The sequence below is a fragment of the Myotis daubentonii genome, chromosome 10, assembly GCF_963259705.1.
Source record: "Myotis daubentonii chromosome 10, mMyoDau2.1, whole genome shotgun sequence".
Lineage (NCBI taxonomy): Eukaryota > Metazoa > Chordata > Mammalia > Chiroptera > Vespertilionidae > Myotis > Myotis daubentonii.
The window spans coordinates 9743561-9761685 of record NC_081849.1 but is presented as its reverse complement, the minus strand read 5'-3'; positions in this window follow the sequence as shown (position 1 = coordinate 9761685).

The following is an 18125-nucleotide window of genomic DNA, read 5'->3' as shown; positions in this document are numbered from 1 at the left end:
AAAAAAATTCTGTAGAGAGGTGCTTGAGGTATCTGTTGAAGGAATTATTTAAGGACATGATATAGTATGTAACAGTCTATGAATATTTACTCTATCAGTTACAATAATTTTTAGGTATCAGTTACTTCAAAATGAGTACGAGGCTTAAATATTGACTTAGTGAAAATATCTAATCCAAATGTCTCCAGTTGGATCTGATATTAGTCTATTCTTTGTTACATATAGAAATGAAAGCTCCCATCACATATTATTTAGTCATACATTCAACAATTTGTGTTTAATTGCTTTAAATACACTCAAAGGCTGACTCTACACTGTTGATAAATAATAAATATATTTTTTTGGAAGGAATCATCTGAAAATACCATGTCTTCCTCTTATATTTTGCAAATAAAGTGGACTCTGTAATTTGTTGGGTTAATGGAGAAAACAAATAAAAAGTAAACTTTTAATTTTAAAATATTGTATCAGAATTTTACATACTTAAGGAAAGTTATCTCATGGGTAGCCAGGTCAAATTGTCTAAGGGCTTTGGAGGAAATAGAACTGACATTCTCAGGTCATTTCTCAGCACATGGGAGAAGGCACACCCCATCCAGGTGGTATAGCCACTGCTTGACATCAATGCATCGTGTCACTAAAGAATATAGGCTTAGCACTGGCTGGTTTGGTTCAGTGAATAGAGCATCAGCCCATGGACTAAAAGGTCCAAAGTTCAATTCTGATCAAGGGCACCTACCTCAGTTGCAGGCTCCCTCTGGCCGGATCAGGGCACATGCGCATGTGGGAGGCAACAGATCGCTGTGTGTCTCTTCCCTTCCCTTCCACTCTTTCTAAAAGTCAATGGAAAAATATCCTCAGGTGAGGATGAACAACAACAAAAATGTATAGACTTAGCCCTGGCCAGTGGGATTTAGTTAGTTGGTTGTGGGCTTTATCCCTGGTAGGGGGCATGCAGGAGGCAGCCAAAATGCTCTCACCACAATGTCTCTCTCTCTCTCTCCCTTTCTTGTTCTCTAAAATAAACATAAAAATCCTAATAAAGAAGAATATATATATATTGCCCTAACCGATTTGTCTCAGTGGATAGAGTGGCGGCCTGTGGACTGAAGGATCCCAGGTTTGATTCTGGTCAAGGGCATGTACCTTGGTTTTGGGCACATCCCCCGTAGGAGGTGTGCAGGAAGCAGTTGATCGATGTTTCTCTATCATGGATGTTTCTAACTCTCTATCCCTCTCCCTTTGTCTCTGTAAAAAATCAATCGAATATGTTTTTAAAAAAGTGTTTGTGTGCCCGATCTGATTTTTAAAGAGAAACTATAAGTCTGTATTTTTTACCTAAACCTCTTATACACCTCTTAATATTTAAACATTGACAAAATATATAAAATATGAAAGACATTACTGTATTACCTAACATATTATGTCTGAGCATTGACCTATAAACTAGGAGGTCACAGTTTGATTCCCAGTTAGGGCACAAGCCCTGGTTGTGGGTTCAATCCCCAATAAAGGCATGCAGGAGGCAACCAATCAATGATTCTCTCTCATCATTGATGTTTCTATCTCTCCGTCTCTGTAATCAATAAAGATATATTTTAAAAAACAACAACAATAAAATATAATTACCAGTCAGATTGGCAAAAAAAACACACAAACCAAAGCATAAAGGTATTTAGAAGGCCAGTTGAGTAGTAGGTATTAACATTTTTAAAAATTATCTGTATATGTATATGTATACACACACTCTTAGACTAAGGAAGTTCATTTTTAGGAATCAATGTTAAAGAAAGACTCACTAATGTATAAAGTGGTAATATGTATAAGAATGTCACTTCCAGAATTGTTTATAATAGCAAAAGAAAAGTGAAGATTATATATTTGTGGAGTAGGTGAGGAATTCAATTAATATAGAACAACAGCTGAAAAATGTAGATAATTCATATGTACTTACAAGGAAAATATACAAATATGTAATTATTAAGAACTATGTTGATAGAATGGGTATAATGTTTTTATGATTACATAAAAATTGTATTTCTATGTGTACATTTGTATACATGTTACATATTTTAAAAAGTGCTAGAAGAATGAGCAGGGTATAATTATGCTTTCATACAATATTTCGATGCATATGTACGTTAGTTCTTAGCAAAAAGACTGGAAAGACATACAACAGAATTTTAACATATGTTGTCTTTCAGAGGAAAGTTCGGAATGGAGAGGTGAGAGGGGACTTTGATCTTTTATACTTATTACTTAAATCTTTTTCAAGTTAAGATATAGTCATGAATTTTTACATAAATGAAAGGAATAGAAAAAAGCCAAACAAATGGAGCCAGTAAAATGGATTATCATAGTGATGAAAGATAATCATATGAAAAATAAAGCATTGCCTATTGGTTGAAAATATTAATTAAACTGACATGGAAGTTATGTGCCTTGACCTGCATGGTGGGGTTTAGGATCTGAAGGAGGGGCCAATGCACAAATGAAAATGCTATACAAGAAATATGAATTTAGAAGGCCTTGGGGGCCAGGGAGTGTCTCTTTCTTGAAGAGCACACTGACCTCTGACCAGTCTGCTTTTTATTTATTTGAATACATACTTGCCCTTTAGGAATGCATACAGGCACATCAAAGGTAAAGTTTGTTAAACAGTAAAAGGAATATCAGGTTAGGGAATTGCCTTGAGCCACCTATCTCAACGATTGGTTAGCTCGTCAGCCCTGCTAACGCCCAAGGTTCATTGGCTTTCCCCATGGTGCACTCTCCTGACAGTATTGACAAGTGGCAGCTTTCAGCAGTTATGCTATTAAATATAGAGCTTTATACTAAAATGATTTAAAATACAGTCTCTCTCATCTGACTGTATTTAAATGTAAGACAGTCAATTGTGTGACCTTGGCCAAGACTTGTGTGTATAATTAATTCCTACTGATAGCATCTTACAAATAATAATATAGAATGTTTAGTATATTTTGATACATTGATTAAATTCTCTAAAATATTGGCTACTACTATTATTCATTAAGAGATTAAAGTTATGAAACTAAATCAAAATAATTTGTTTAAACATTTGTCTTATTTATTTATTATTTTTCTTTATTGTATATGTGAAAGTTGCCAAGAGAATAGATCCTAAAAGTTCTATTAACAAAAATTTATAACTATGTATGGTGATGGATGCCAACTATATCCATTGTGGGGAATATCTTGCAACATGCACATTTATCAAATCATTATGTATACAATGGAAGCTAATATAATGTTACATGTCAATTATATGTCAACAAAAAATTAAAGAAGCAGGTTCAACTACATTGCTATAGTTTTAGCAAATTTTTGTGTATAGCGTTTTTGTGTATAGTATTTATAGCATAGATGAAGAAAAGAAAAATATTTTTAAAGACATCTGTAATACTTTCAATAATAAAGATAAATTTAAAAAATAAAATAAAAGAATGTATGCAGCCTATGTTCATGGCAGTGCAATTTACAATAGCCAAGATCGAGATAGAGCCCAGGTGCCCATCAGTGGATGAGTGGATAAAGAAGCTGTGATATATTTACACCATGGAACACCATGTGGCAGTGAAAAAGAAGGATCTCTCACCCTTTAAAACAGCATGGAGGGAGCTGGAGGGTATTATGTGAAGTGAAATAAGCCAGTCAGAGAAAGACAAGTATCCCATGATCTCACTCATATGTGGAATTTAATGAACAAAATAAACTGATAAGCAAAATAGATCCAGAGACATAGAAACATGCAACAGACTGTGGAATCTCAGAGGAAAGGTGGGGGTGGGTGGGAAGAGATCAACCAAAGAACTGTGTATGCATAACCCATACACAGACAATAGGGAGATGAAGACCTGAGGGGGAGGGTGGAGGTGGTTTAGAAGAGGCCAATAGGGGGAAAAGAGGACATATGCAATACTTTCAAAAATAAAGATGAATGAATGAATGAATGAATGAATAAATATTTCAAAAGAAAGAATAAGCTTAAGAGTTTTGTTCTGCAGGAGGCCAAGTGGAGATTAATGCATAAGCAAGTGATAACAAGACTCCTATGACCAGCACTGTTGTTGAAGCAGATGGGTGTGAGCAATTAAGATGTAGGAGATGAAATTTGCAGGTCATGAAGGATGGTGACCAGGTGTCTGCAACGTTCCTCATAGAGGGCAAAGCATGTGTGAGCCAGGAAGACTAGTGTGTAGTGTGTTCAGTGAAGGACAGCATGTTCTGTGTTGGGGAAGTGGAAGAACGGGCTGCAGAAGTTGCTGTATCTTTCCATAAGATCATCAGATAATAAAAAATGTTTCTAGAAAAACAGCTGGTGGTAGCGTAGAAGATGAATTGGTGAGGTAAAGGGTGTCCCAAAATTCACGCAAGAAGTAATTTTGATAGAGAACACAGGTTTATAAATAAAAATTGTAAATTTTTTATTGATTCATAAAGTATACAATATAGTGTTATGTACGGAATAGCACATAGGGCAAATAGCCTCCACGGCTTTGCTGGCACATACACAAAGCCATGGTCTTCCTTGCTCTTTATTGTCCCTGCTCCTGGGCCATCATTGGTACTTGGTGATACTTATCAAATTGAAGGGATTGAAATCAAAGGGCAACAGATATTAGAATCTGATTCAATAAACCAAGTAAAATTAGGCTTTTATTTTTTGTTGTTGTTGTTGTTGTTCTTAATGCTCACGCAAAATTCAAATCTTGCGTGAATTTTGGGACACCCTTTGGAGGGAACCCAACTTGGAAGATAAACGGTTTCAATGGAAAATGATCAAGGCCAGATGAATGGAAACTATCTCACAGGGAGCTGATGATGCCAGCTCAGAAAGCGTGCGGGCCCTTCCCTGCCATCAGGAAGATGGTCCTCCAGGCCAACGAGCCATTTTGATGGGAAAAAGGCTTTGGGCAGAGGATGCTTATATACATGGATGATATCTTTGGTCCTCTGCTGGCTCATGAGCGGTCCATGTTCTGTTCTGGCTTTCAAAGCCAAGAGGAATTGTACAACTCTTGGAACATATTTACATTATCTGAGACAGCCTGGGAAAACGTGGTTTCCCACTAACGAGGTTCCCAGAGTTGCTGACAGAAGTGTGTCCCCTTCAAGGCAGTTAAGACCCTCATTTTGTGAACCAAAGGAGGCCTTCTGGGATTTCCCTGCTGAATTGCACAGGCATTCCAAAGTACCTCCTGCCACCCCGCTTCTCCGTTCTCTTTTTTCTCCCTCCCGGCGGTTCTCAACGTGAGGGTCGCGAGCAGTGAAAATACATCCTGCCTATCAGATATTTACATGACGATTCATAACAGTAGCAACATGACAGTTATGAAGTAGCAACGAAAGTAATTTTATGGTTGGGGGGTCACCACAACATGAGGAGCTGTATGAAAGGGCTGCGGCATTAGGGAGGTTGAGAACCACTGAAATCCAAGGGCACCATGACCTTCACCTCCTGGTGTTTGGCTCTGCTGCCACCCTTCAGGCATTCCCTGCCACACCCTTCCCCAACATTTCATATGAAATTTGAAATCCTTTTCATGTGAAATCCTGGGAAACAGAAGAAACTTTCTTGATTTAAGGACAGTGTCTTTCATTTTCAAGAACCATATAGATGAAGAAAAGAAAAATATTTTCAAATTGAAGGCATCGGTACGCCTCAGTTACATGACCTTCTGCCTCAGCCTCCTCATCTGTGAAATGAGTTAAAACATGCTGGGTACGTTGTTAGTGGTATGTTTTAAGTCAGAAATCTGTGTTATTTTTGCAGTGGGTCAACAAGAGTGCATAGATATCTGGATACCTGAAAGTTATGTATTTGTATTTCCTCCTCCTTTTAGCTGCTGTTATATTATTAGATAGTTCTATACATTATAAGCAAAACATGGTCGTGAACTATAGTCTATTTTTTAGACTATTGACTTTGCAACAGAACAAATTTCATCTGTTTTTTCCATTTATCTTTATAAGCATACAAAGTCATAATATTAACTCAGATAATGTGGCTCTAGATAAAACTCACTCTTTAGATCTTGGAACCAGTACTCATTCATGGTCAGTTTTTCCGCGTGACCTTCATGTGGATATGAAGTGACACCCAAATTGAAACACATGCTCTCTCTTAGTAAACATTAGGCAGAGCGTGTTCAAGGGTGAATTTTGACAATAGAACGTTTACATCTCTCCTGGAGAAGCAACTGCCGGAAGATAGCCTATCTGAAGATAATCAGAAAACCAAACATACACCTATTTTTGCTTCAGTACAGAGAAAAACCACAAGTAACGTCAGTTAGTAAAAGGAGAGACGATAGAAGCCACCAAAACATGGGGCTTCAGAGCAGATCTAGAGCTCTTTTCTTGCACAGAAACTTGAAAAAACTTTTCATGATTGGCCCTGGCTGGCATGGTTTCCTGGTCAGAGCATCAGTCCGCACACCAAAGGGGTGCAGTTTGCATCCCTGGCTCTGGTCAGGATCCATGAAAGAGGCAACCAATCCATGTGTCTCCCTCACATCAAGGTTTCTCTTTCTTCCCTCTGTCTCTCTCCTCCTCCCTCCCTCTCTCCTTTTCACTCTCTCTGAAAAGCAAGGGGAAAAATATCCTCAGGTGAGAATTAACAAAAACAAGTGCCTATTCGTAGATGAGTAGATAAAAAAGCTGTGGTACATTTACATCATGGAATACTATGCCGCAGTAAAAACGAAGGATCTCTTACCCTTTGAGACAGTGTGGAGGGACCTGGAAAGTATTATGCTAAGTGAAATAAGCCAGTCAGAGAAAGACAAGTATCACATGATCTCACTCATATGTGGAATCTAATAAACAAAATAAACTGATGAGCAAAATAGATCCAGAGACATAAAAGCAGGCAACAGACTGTAGAATCTCAGAGGAAAAGAGGGGGTGGGTGGGAAGAGATCAACCAAAGAACTCGTATGCATATATGCATAGCCTATGGACACAGACAATAGGGTGGTGAAGGCCTGGGGCAGGGGGTAGAGGCGGGTTAGAGGAGGTCAATGAGGGAAAGAGGGGGACATCTGTAATGCTTTCAACAATAAAGTTTTTAAAGTTTTTTTTTTAATTTATCTTGATTGTTGAAAGTATTACAGATGTCCTTCCCCCCCCCCCCCCACTTCACATTGACCCCCTTCACATTGCCCCTGCCCCCTCCCCAGGCTTTGGCCATTTTTAATTGATTCTTGTGTATGATGTAAAGAGGTGGTTTAGTTTCCTTTTTTTGTTGTTTTGCTTGTATCTTTCTAGTTTTCCCAACACTATTTATTGAATTGACTATCTTTACCCCATTGTATGTTGCCTCCTTTGTCAAATATTAATTAACCCTAAAGCCATGGGTTTATTTCTGGGATGTCTAATCAGTAGACGAGTGAATAAAAAAGCTGTGGTACATTTATAGAATGAAATACTACTTGGCCATAAAATGAAAAAGGAAATCTTACCTTTTCGACAATATGGATGGACCTGGAGAGTATTATGCTAGGTGAAATAAGCCAGCCAAAGAAAGAAAAATACCATATGATTTCACTTAAATTGGAATTTAGTGAACAAAACAAAATAAAAATAAAAATAGAAAGAGACTCATAGATACAGAGAAGAGGCAGACATCTGTCAGAGGGGAGGAGGGGAGGGGGTTGCGTAAAAAAAGGTAAAGGAATTAAGAAAAAAAAGACATAGACAACAGTATGGCAATTGCCTGTCAGGAAAATGAGGGTGGGAGGAGGTGGAAGACGGTAAAAGGTGATAGATGGTGACGTAAGAGACGTTACTTTGTATGGTGAACACACAATAGATTAAACAGATGATATATTATAGAACTGTACACTTGAAACCTGTATAATTTTAAAACAGTGTCACCCCAATAATTAATTTAAAAATCATCATTCAGGAAGAGAAGCAGAACTGGGCAGAGGAAGATAAATTCAGACCCCAACCAATCCTCATCCAATCCACTGAGGAGCTTTGGAGCAAATATTTTCGTCAGAGTTGTCTCTCTTGGGGCAACGTGACAGCCTTTACACTCCTCCCTCTCTTCCATCCGGCAAGGCCTCTCTGCCGCTGGGGCAGGTCCTGAGGAGCTAACTGCTGGGAGTTGTTGATGGCAATGCCCACCACCACCTGAAACAAGATGGACATAAAGTAAAATAATAATAATAATAATAATAATAATAATAATAATAATAATAAAAATGATAATAGCCGAAACCGGTTTGGCTCAGTGGATAGAGCGTCGGCCTGCGGACTGAAAGGTCCCGGGTTCGATTCCGGTCAAGGGCATGTACCTGGGTTGCGGGCATATCCCCAGTAGGAGATGTGCAGGAGGCAGCTGATCGATGTTTCTCTCTCATCGATGTTTCTAACTCTCTATCTCTCTCCCTTCCTCTCTGTAAAAAATCAATAAAATATATTAAAAATAATAATAATAATAATAAATAAAATAAACATTGCTTTTATTTCTGCAATTTTTTAATTTAAACTTATAATCTTTGCTAAAGTCATCTCAGTGACAGTTAAAAATATCTGTTTAATATCACTACTTCTGATTAAAGAAAACAGTTTTATTGCAATTAAAATCAAGAAATGCATATGTGTCATTTCATTTATTTTACTGAAGTTTCCTTAGCCATTTTTTAAAACCTATTTTTATTTTTTATTTTTTTAAATAAATTTTATTGATTTTTTACAGAGAGGAAGGGAGAGGGATAGAAAGTTAGAAACATCAATGAGAGAGAAACATCCATCAGCTGCCTCTTGCACACCCCCTACTGGGAATGTGCCCGCAACCAAGGCACATGCCCTTGACTGGAGTCGAACCCGGGACCCTTCAGTCCGCAGGCTGACGCTCTATCCACTGAGCCAAACCAGTCAGGGCAAAACCTATTTTTATTAATAAATGTAGAGCTTTTTAATTAACTAATATTTGGAAGTATAAAATCACAAGTTATTCCAAGATATGCTAGATTCTGGTTAGGGGAATATAATCATTAGTGTATCTGCTTTTTTTTCCCCCCAGGAAATAGAAGGAATTTAAAATTCATGCCCCTGAAAAAGGCATAGATTTGCAATAGAATGCCTGCTGAGGTCTTGTTTTCTTCTAATGAGTAATTTCTGATTGATAAAACCACACACACAATATGTATGCATTGTATGTTAAGAATATTTAAGATAATATATTTTTACTTATTCATATTGGCGTTAGTCCTTAGATATTTTAGTTGCTTAAAATTCAGGCAAGTTTGTGATCTTGAGAAATTTATGTCTTTCTTTATTTTATATTCTACACAAGCAGCAACTCATATGGAAAATTATTGTATATTTCCAATGGAAAACTACCAATTAAATGTTATTGTTTTCTATTTGTAACAATTATCCACGTAATAGCAATATAGTTTTATGTAATTAGCAGCAGTGTCTAGCATTTTCTAATACAGTATCTGCATCATACTCCATTCAGTGAATGTTTGCTGAGTGATAATCATAAGGAACTATGGTACATTTAAGCTGGTTTTAGGTTGTTCTGTTAATTTCATTTTTCGTATAATTTTTGTAATATATATACCTACTTGCTAAAACGTTATTTCCATCAGTTGAGAAAACTGAAATGACCCTGTGTTCTGGCAGTCCCTGCCTCCTTCTATTCAAATAAACACTTTTTATAAAATCTGCATTAAGAACCCACATTTTCCAAGAAATTCAGCATCGTGAAGAACTGCAAAATGAGTTATTTTCAAGCTAGAAAATGAGATTGAGTGGTAGAGTCCGGGACCTCAAACTCTGAGTCCATCATCACATCTAGAAACTACCTCATAAAATGCCTTATCTGCCAGGAGAGGGGAATAAGGGTGTCACATAACTTACTTACAAGTCCTAGGCCACAGAGAGCTTTAGAAATTAAAATGAACACCTATAATGACGGTTGGAAGGCAGAACGACGCACAGAACAGCCGTATAATGTGCTCTGTGGGGTTGGCATTGCTAAACAGACAAGCTGTCACCTTCTGTACTAGCTGAGTATTCTGGGGCTCTCCCGCTGTCAGCAGAGGTAGAGGACACGTAGTAGGCAAACCTCCAGGGGACGACCACCTAAAGCGGTGTGGTGAGCCCTGTTTTGTAGAGGAAAATGTACTGGTGTCGGCGGGGGGAGCGTCTCTTGCCACAGCACCTATATCATAAGCCAATGCGTCCTGGGAGAGAGAGCATAATTATTAAAATAAAGGCACATTGTGTAATGACAGGGACTTCGCTAGGTAATACTGGGTCTTAAAAAAAACCCAACATAATATCTAGAAAGCGTTATATTACATATTTCTAAACAAAATAAAAAACAAGTATTTCTAATGCTGCAGCCATTTGATAGAAAAAAATAACATTTTGAAATTGAACAAAGAATGTTATTGTGAATTTATTAATATATTCTTTCAGTTTACTATAAAATAATAATAGTATATTTTATTTACTCAAAAATGTTTTATCTTTTCTGTTTATTAAAAAACAACATTCTTAAAAATTTTTTAGAAATATCTTCATAAGAAAATAATGATAATCCTTAAGTGGCTGGTGTATAGTTATAAAATACAATCTGTGAATTATGGCTATTTGGTGCCACCTAGTGGTAGAGAGCTTTTAAAATCAGTTTAAGTTATCTCTACTTTTAGAAAATTTATAATGAAAAATAATTTATAGATGGATGGTCACATAAAATAAATAAAAATTAAGACAAAATCATTTGACACATAGGTATTAACTAAGATTTTCTTTTACCCTCAACATTGAAGAGACATTTGGCTTAACAGATATAAATATATAAAATGTTTTATAACACAGTGAGATTTGGGGCTGACAGGTTTTTACACCTTTCTATTTTTATTTCCTTATTAAAATAAGGTTGTTAATTTCTAAAGTCAAGATAATAAAGTTTTTATATAATTTTATAACTCATTTACTGTCTCAGAATTAATTATTACTTACTAGAGGCCCGGTGCACTTGCACCAATGGGGTTCCTCAGCCTGATCTGTGGGGATCAGGCTGAAACCAGCTCTCTGACATCCCTCAAGGGGTCCTGGATTGCGAGAGGGCAGTTCTCAGGTGATGCACCCCAGAATCGGGCTCCCTCCTCTCTGGGTCTGGGGTGCGGGTGAAGCAGATTTAGGGCCGACAGTGCCCCAGCAGCATCCTAACCCACAGCCAATTCCACGAGAAATTGGGCTTCCTCCTCTACTGGTCAGAGCGTCTGCCCCCTGGTGGTCATTGCGTGTCATAGCTACCAGGTGAATGGTTGAACAGTCAGACGGTCACTTAGGCTTTTATAGATATAGATAATATCAATATAATAAATGACAATCATATCATTGTGTGGGTAAAACGAAGACAACATATGTATTATAGCATATAGGAGCTTTAAAGGTAACAGATGATTATTCCAGATTTTGGAATAATGAGTATTTTAATTTTAGTGGCCACATCAACGTGCTTTGTGCTCACCCTCCCACCCTTTTTTTAGAATCTGTTTCCAGCATCCAGAAGTAGCAGATGCACAAACCATGTGGCCATCATTCCTGGGGTAGAGTTGATTGGACCTGAGTGAGTACTGGAAGGAAATTGAAATAATCTGATTCTCTCTTCTGATCACTTGGGATGGGGGCACTGAGAGGTTAAGTCAAATGAATGAAGGTAAAGATTTAATGTGAAAATTCAAAAGCCAAGATTGATGGCAATACAATAGAATGCCAGTCATTTTCAAGTTATGGAACTATAGAGAAACAGAATAAGCCAGTTTTAGAGAAGTCAGAATATTTGAGCCATATGTAGGGGGGAAACAAAGATGAGGGACCCTATAATTTATGAGAGAAAGGAGTAATCTCAATTCTTGAGTTTCAGTTCCAGTCTTTCTTTGCCCACGCATTTAACTTTTTTCTTGCCCTTGGTTGCCCCTGATAATAACTTCAAATAATTTTCTTCTTCTTTAACTTGGGAGTTTTTATCTTTTCAACCAAATGATCTTACACTATAAAGTTACGTTTCAAATTTGGTAAAATATATTTCTTCAGTTAGGGATAGTGTCTTTCCCAAAATATCTGTGAATATTGGTTTCACCAGGACATTATAGAATATTTGACTGTAATTTTACATTGAATTTATAGATTTAAGTGTGACTCTGATAATCTTTTAAGACATGCTTTTTTCTCCTTTATTTGCCTTTCCCTTCTTCCCATTAACAAGTATCTAATTGTTGCCTTTTAAGAGAGGTGTTTTGGGGTAGGGTTTCCAGAAGCCTGGGGCTGGGTTGGGTTTTATTGGAAGGGGCTAGTATTACATGGCATCAGCCCATGATTTAGAAAAACACAAAGTGAGAAAGACTCTACTCCAGAAAAACACTGATATTGGGAAGTGGAGAAGAGAGGCTTGTAGGAGAGGGAACAGAGGGACAGTTAAGTCCTGCTTCTTGAAAGCATTGGAGGGGGTGGAGATGGGGAAGGGTGACAAAAACCCCAGGAAGCAAATGGGTCCACATTCTATCCAGGCAGAGGGAACCACACTCAGCCTCAGAGTTCCTGTCTGCATAACACTTCAAAAGGAGCAGCAAAGGGCTCTGGGATGTGTAGGGCCAAGTGGCCAGGTTGACAGACCTGCACTGATAACCAAGGCCAGATGAACCCCTTTTTGTCATCCACAAGCCCATGTAAGACCCTATAACTGGGCCACCGCCTTTGGAGAATTCCAAGAAGGGCTGAAGTTAAGTCTTCAAGATCTAAGTAGAATGGGCTAGGAGCTAGAAACGCAATTGTTATTAAAGCAATAGTTCTTGTACTTCTTGGTACATGGGCTGAAATTCCACTATATACATATTTCTAAAATATAACGTGTTCCATTGCTGTTTCATATTGACCAGCAATTACATTAATTTTTACAAATACCTTAAGAATGCTTTTATTCTCTACCTTAGGGGTGTCTCCAGCAACTGGCTGCTTCAGTACCAAGTGCAAATTAAAACAAATGCATATCTTAGACTGCACCCAAGATGCACTGCTTCCCCAGGGTCAGAGCTTAGGGGGAACTTTTTGAAAGAAGTGGCAGTTTCTCCTAATTTGTAACCAGTTTGGGAACCAACCCTCAAGCTCAGTGTATCCGCTAGAATTACTCCATGGTTCAATCAGTCTCTATTACTTAAACCTCTCTTGATTGACTCTAGTTCACTTGGAAGACTTTTTATTTGGGAGAAAAGTTATTATTTTTACTAAATTTACGCTGAAGTCACGGTACATGAATAATCTCAATTATTAAAGATAACAGTTATATACGTACATGGACTTCTCTGACATTAAACACTTCTGGACTAGATGAAACTGTTTGAAAGACTAAACTAAAAAAAAGAGCATAAGAATATTTTTAGGACCTAGGGACACGGGTGAATGGGTTCAAATATGAGTCACTGCCCTGGCAAGATGGGAGATCAGTGCTGGCAGTGATCTCAGAAGTGGGCCCCGCTTAGCCCACGTACGACACCACGCTAACTCAGGGCATGGATGACAAATAGTGACAGAACTAAACAGTCCTCAAAGCTTTGCTCCTAACCACAGGGACTGGGTCTTCTCATGTTTCTATTTAGAGTATAAACAAGGTGCCCAGTGGAAATCTACTGAATTAAATTGAATAGAGGAACTCCCAGGGAAGCTCTTTTCTCTGTGCCTGAGGTGAGTAGAAAGTATCAGTAGTTTTGGGACTCTGCCCCTGGCTTCCAATACTCACCCAACAGACTTTGCTTGCTTTTTATGTGGCAGTGTAGGTCATGTTCACATCACGTTACTGAGAATCTAGTCTTTATGTAGGCATTTGAGATGCAAAAGTAAAAAAATGAGTTTCTTTCCTCAAAGCAAGTATAACTAAAAAATTTTAAATATAACCTCATACATATCATGCCAGAGTGATACACAAAGTGCTTTGGTGGGTCATAAAATTTCCTAGAGAAGATGGTGAAGAGAGATGAATTTTGGAATTGATCTGGTAAAGAATGGAGGAATGGCATTCTAAGAGATGGACTTACTATACAAGGCTTGGGGTGGAAATATGATACTGTTTGGTATAAGTGAGACAGACTCACACTAATGCAGATAATAAATTAGGAGAGTTTAAGCTACTGGTAATAAGAATAGATAAAATGGATCTGAGACAAATTTAGAAATGGAAATTGGTAGGCTTTGGTGGTTGAGTGTGGGTGGGAGGGAACTCAGGATGTCTTGTGATTCTGTTTTTATTGATTGGGGCAAAGGGGGTCTTATAGAGACAGGAAATACATTAGGATAAGGAGAGATTTCAAGCAAAGGTAATAAGGCATATTAGATGAATTGCATTTGAGGTGCCTATGGGACATTTACTTGGCTACAAAAGCAAGTAATTGGATATGTAGGTCTAAAGTTCACTTGGAGATTTTGAGCATACAGGTGGTAATTAAAATTATGAGAGAGGATAAGTTCATTTAAAGAAATTTAGACTGGGAAGAGCAGCAGGCAAAGCCTAATTTATGGCAGAGTGGGGGCAGGGTAGAGGTCAGACACCTGCTTGCAAGTGTAACTCTTGATTCACTTGATCATTGTTGCCGCCTGGGAATATTTGGTCTTGGTCTCAATTTGCTAATCATCTGGCTGCTTCTCCTGAACCTCACGGCTTCCCAGACCTGGGTTCCAGTCCCCACCCCAGGAATACCCGTGCTGCTGCTATTCATTATAGACCTCCTACACTGAGCCTGGGCTTCTTTGTTTTGCAACATGGTACTTATCAGTCTCTACTTATCAAACCACTGACTTCAATCTGTTAACTTTCTAGATTTGTGCAGTCTTCCAGGCTTCCCTGAGAAAGACACATGGTAGTACGCAGTCGTTTTTGAACTTTAAATCAGTGGACTCAATGTTTCAAAGGAGCTTTCTAATAAGGAGATAAATCAGTGTTGTTTTAATTAAAGTTGAATGTGTGTCCCAGAACAACCCTCACTTAGCCCCCCCCACCCCCATACCCCCTCCCCGCCTTATCTCTGTAGCAGCCTGTTAGGCATGTCTTCAGAACATGGGACACCTTTAGAAAATCACTGTTATGGGGTAAACAGTTTGGTTAAAGCCTGATTCTGTACCTCGCTGGCTATTTGTCTTTGGGCAGATGGCTAAGTTTTTCTGAGCCTTATATATTCCTCGGCTCTAAAATATAATGAGTTCATGGGTTTGTTAGCGTCAGATACCGTAATGTGTGAATGCGAAGTACAAAGGGCAAGGGAGCCTTGAGAAATGTTAATTTTCTTGCTTTCCCTATACCTAGGCCCTAGTGGACATTTATGGAATAAAAATAAAATGATAGAAACTTCTACTGATAAAGGGTTAAAAGCTATCTAGTCCATCCTCCCTAGGGAGTTCATTTCAAAATGTCAACATCAGATAGTCATTTAGTGTATGCCTAAAGATTGCTTAGTGATTAAGAATTTATTATTATTTGATGATGGATTCTGTCTCACTGATGTACACTCAAACTAAGTAAAAAATTTGACCCATTCTTCTAAATTTTACTTAAGACAATACATATAATGGTAGTCATCAAGATTTAAAGCCAGATTACTAAGTATTATTTAAATTGTGTAATCCTGTTTTTATGTATGTATATGTATAGACACATGTAAGATTTATTTAAAAATTTAGTAGTGGTGAATGTTGTACTGATATTATAAAAACATTTCTTCTTGATAAAAAAAATCTATATTAAATGTCTTTCCCTTTAATAAGTATGTGCTTTTAAAGATAGGATCTTCTGATATTTTTATGGCCTTGATATTTATAGCCATTTTTGAAGTTAGGTAGGGTAGCTGTTATCTTCCTTATGTACATATATGCATACACACACATACACACACTCACCTGGAACTCAGAAGCATGAAATGATTTTCTTTTTCTTTTTTTTTTAATAAATAAACAATATAGAAGATGTCTTTTATTTTTTTGCGATTAATCACTATGCTTTAATTATGTTCAATTTGTAACAATGAAATTGGGGTCACCACAACATGAGGAACTGTATTAAAGGGTCGCAGCATTAGGAAGGTTGAGACCACTGGTCTAAGGTTTATTTCTACCTCAATAGCTGGCCCTGGTCCAGGCTTGGGCAAGAGGCAAACAACTGATGTGTTTCTCTCACATCGATTAGTTCTGTCTTTCTCTCTCTCCCCCACTATCTCGAAACATCAATGGGAAAATATCCTCCGGTGAAGATTAAAAAGACAAACAAAGGTGGGTAAGCTGGTCAGAAGGTCAAATCTTCAAAGTGCATGCAAGCTGCACCACCCAAAGGGTCGGGACTGAATGTTGGAGAGCACCTCCAGGAAGGCCTGCGGGGACGGTGCCTCCACATTCTGGAAGGTGTTCTGGACTCTGCCGAACAGGATGAAGTATTTCATCTCCAGACCGATGAACCCCAAGTGGTTCTCATCGAACAGGATGAAGACTCCAGGGAAGCGCCTGGGGTAGGTGATGGAACGGTTGGTAACATTGTAAACGCCGTAGAAACACATCCTGCAGGTGCGGGGGTAGTTGTGGAGTCTTGAGCGCACGCCCACAGGCAGAACAAACGGGACAGGCTGCTCCTCCGCAGCTGCAGCCCCGGACTCCCCGATGCCGGGCTGGGCAGGGCTCTGCCAGCCATGGCCCTGGCTTTCCTCAGTCCCGTCTTCTTGCTGCTGCTGCTGCTCCCGGGTCACCTGCTCGTCGATCTCCTGGACCACGCGGGAGAGCTCGCTGAAGTTGCGGAAGAACTCGCCATGCGGCAGCTGGATGCGGCGCCTGAGGTGGATCTCTAAGGTCCAGATGGACTCTCCCGTGATCTTCGTGACCCTGGCGTACTTCCCATGGAAGCTGAGCATGGCCAGCATAGGGCTGAAGCGATCATATTTGCCGTGGAAGAGGCCTGGCCGGATGAGGTCGTCCGGGTGGCTGGGCGGGAGGTAGAAGCGGCGGTAGGTCAAGCAGTCAAAAGGCATTTTGCCCTCCTCCAACAGCACCAGCCCCGGTTCTCCCCTAAGCGGCATTGGTGAATCCTTTCCGTGTTCTCTCTTGATCCACCGGATGCTGAACCTGTCCTTCTGAATCTGCAGGCGGCAGCTGTGGGAAAAGGAAATCAGGCACTCCACCGCGGCTGATTTCCTCTCCGTCAGGTGAATTCTAAACGAGGGCAAGGGTTCCACTGGGCCATGCACATGGGTTTTATCGGAAGGCGCGTACGTCCAACCAGTAATGCATAAGCCGTCCACCACTACATTCAGCAGTGTTCCATGGCTATTATCTAGTTGCCATAAACCCAAAATGTGTCTGTATGGGAACAGCTTCGCATAGAATTCTCGGTAAGACATACCGATCATCTCCAGGTTCTGCAAGTTTTCACGAACGCCAAACTCCTCCCGGCAGCGCAGTCTCCAGATGCTGTCGGTGTGCAGGATGTGGTGGAATTTGGTGCAGGCCTGGGACAGGCTGGCCAGGTCGGTGCCGGGGAGCGAGGTGAAGATCTCCACCAGCATCTCCACAGGCAGGTCCTGCAGTGAGCAGTCCGGGGGCGGCATGGGGCTCGCGATTCCTCCACTCCCCGCACAGCACCCCGCTGCCGTGTCCACCTCGAGGTGCTTTTCTGCAGGGGCCGGATTGCCTTCGGCCGTTGCAGTCTCAGCTGGGCCCTGGCGCTCCTGGGGACACCGACATCCCCGTGAAGAGCCCAAGCCGCAGAAGCAAGCGCACTCCTCCATGCCTCCACGTGTAACAGCCACCACAGTGTGGGCCATTGCACCTCAGCAGGGTTTTAAGCTGACTGGGTCTGCCCTAGAATCCAGCCACGCCCCCCAGGGCCTAGAAACGCCCCCTCAGAGAGGAGCCAATTGTAGAACTTTTTTTTTTTTTTTAAAGTTGATAATGTGCTGGGGTCCAGCCTATTATCACCTATGGGGTCCCCAAAGGTGTGGACGGAGTTGGCGAAGAAGGAATGACACGGAGACAGCGTTCAGTTGATCAGCAGCCTAGCCAGGATCTCCAGCCAAGTTCTGTTTAGGATCTCCAGCGAAGTTCTG